Source organism: Poecilia reticulata, linkage group LG15, assembly GCF_000633615.1.
Source record: "Poecilia reticulata strain Guanapo linkage group LG15, Guppy_female_1.0+MT, whole genome shotgun sequence".
Classification (NCBI taxonomy): domain Eukaryota; kingdom Metazoa; phylum Chordata; class Actinopteri; order Cyprinodontiformes; family Poeciliidae; genus Poecilia; species Poecilia reticulata.
In genome coordinates, this window is record NC_024345.1 from 30,208,085 (window position 1) to 30,210,250 (window position 2,166).

The following is a 2,166-nucleotide window of genomic DNA, read 5'->3' on the forward strand; positions in this document are numbered from 1 at the left end:
CACCATCAAAACCACCAGAACCACCAGAACCAATCAGAACTACCATCAGAACCACCATCAGAACCACCATCAGAACCACCAGAACCAATCAGAACTACCAGAACCATCAGATCCACCAGAATCCCACTCTCTGCACGGTCTAGTTAAAGCATCATGGTACCGACCTGCACAGGCTGCAGTGAAACCAGAACCAGAAGTGGTCGGACCAGCAGAACCGGTTCTGCTTCATGTTCTCATCAAACTGCAGCTGCTTCTCCTCACATCCTGCTCCAACCTGACCAGAACCACAGTCCACCGGGCCGACCCAAAACCTGCCAGAACTTGTGATGTTGACCGTTTTCCTCAGGTTTACAGTTTGTGTGGAATCAGACATTTTTATTTATTTCCCAGCAGAAGAACCTAAAAACTCCTCCTGAGGTTCGATGATGTCAAAGCAGTTTCTGCAGCAGCGCCAAGGTTCTGACGACCTGAGTTTTTACTCCGTAACGGTGACGTCATTCCGTCAGAAAACGTTCTTCTCTGTCCTCCTGTAGTTCAGACCTGCGGTGTTTTACTGCCCCCCAGCGGAAGAATTGTGCTCTGCACCATGTTCAAGTCCGACCAATCAGAATTCCATCAAGTCGGCAGCAGTGACAGCAGCACACCGGAAGGGGTTGCTTCTCCTACCAAAATAACAGCTGGCAGATTTTTAATCTGACCTGTTCATCATTCTAACTGGCTAAACTGGTTCTGTCTGGAGAACCAGCATAATCCCAATTTAAATAAGGCTTGCTCGAATATGTTAATTTCATCCATCCATCCATTTTCTTTATACATTGTCCCTCAGTGGGGTCGGGAGGGTTGCTGGTTCCTCTCCAGCCAGCGTACCGGGCGAGAGGCGGGGTCACCTGGACAGGTCGCCAGGCTGTCACAGGGCAACACAGAGACACACAGGACACACACACACACACGCACACACTCACACCTAGGGGCAATTTAGAGAGACCAATTAACCTGACAGTCATGTTTTTGGACTGTGGGAGGAAACCGGAGTACCTGGAGAAAACCCACCATGCAGGGAGAACATGGAGACTCCATGCAGAAAGACCGGGAATCGAACCTTCTTGCTGCAAGGCAACAGCTCTACCAACTGTGCCACTGTGCAGCCCAATATGTTAATTTAATGCACTAAATTAAACTTCATTATGACAGTAACTGATATAATATGTAATATGGTATAAAGTGACACCTATTGGAGTAAGAAGATACTGAAGACATTAACTAATATTATGAACCAAATAAAACATCTAAAGTATTTTATGGTAATTAACGTAAAAAGGTAAACTTGATGGAGGAAAAGCTCAACAAAATGATAGAAGAAAGAAACCATGAAATCGGCTGAAAAACGGAGTGTTTTTGTCTTATTTTGAAATTAGACCGGAAGTCAGTTTGCATGTATGTAATCGTGTTTTTGCTCCGGTCAGTTCGGGTCTCGGTTCTCTGGGTCAGCAGCTCCGGTATCTCTGCCCCTGGTTCGGTTCTGTAGCGGTTCACTCAGCTCCAGTAGCTCCTTCATGGAGGACCCGTGAGGTTCGACCCGGACCGGAGCAGAACTCTCTGTGGGTAAGTTAGTCCCAGTTAGCGGGACGGTTCTTCTATCCGAACCAGCCGCAGCTAACGGCGCGGAGATAAACTTCATAACTTTCTGTCTCGGTTTGCCTCGCGAGCCTTTTGTTCCTGCGGCTCGCGCCTCCGTTCCCATGGTGAAGCTTCTCCGGCCCGCGAGGCTCTCCGAGCAGAGCCGAGGGCTCTCCGGAAACAGACGAGTGACCGAGGAGCGGACTCGGGTTTTTATTCTGAAACTAGCACCACAGACCGATTCACTCAATCTGGCTTCAGAACCGTTGGAGCAGAACCGGGTCACTAGAACCGGGTGTGACATAAAGAAGCCTTAAGACTTTGATTTGAAGGTCAGCTGCGGTGCTGATTCTGTAGCTGAAGAAGTTCGGTCCAGTCTGGTTCCGTTCAAAACACCAACTGGTCCAAACTTTTCTATCTCTGGAAGCCCAGTTCCTCCTCCGGAACAAGCACGTGGTGACAGTGGAGAGGAACTACTTCCTGTTCACCTGAAGACGCTTTCAGCAGATCCAGAACAGAGTTCAGATAAGACACAAAGCATCTCTGGTT

The 2,166-nt window shown here is 48.5% G+C and overlaps 1 protein-coding gene across 1 annotated transcript in view; it reads left to right on the top strand.

Moving 5' to 3' along the window:
* The first annotated feature begins 1,424 nt into the window (after window positions 1–1,424).
* Window positions 1,425–2,166, top strand: part of ninl (ninein-like) — a 20,961-nt gene continuing 20,219 nt past the window's right edge. The window contains exon 1 of the mRNA XM_017308836.1: window positions 1,425–1,602. The gene's annotated coding sequence lies outside the window, so the exon portion shown is untranslated. The remainder of the gene's footprint in view (window positions 1,603–2,166) is intronic.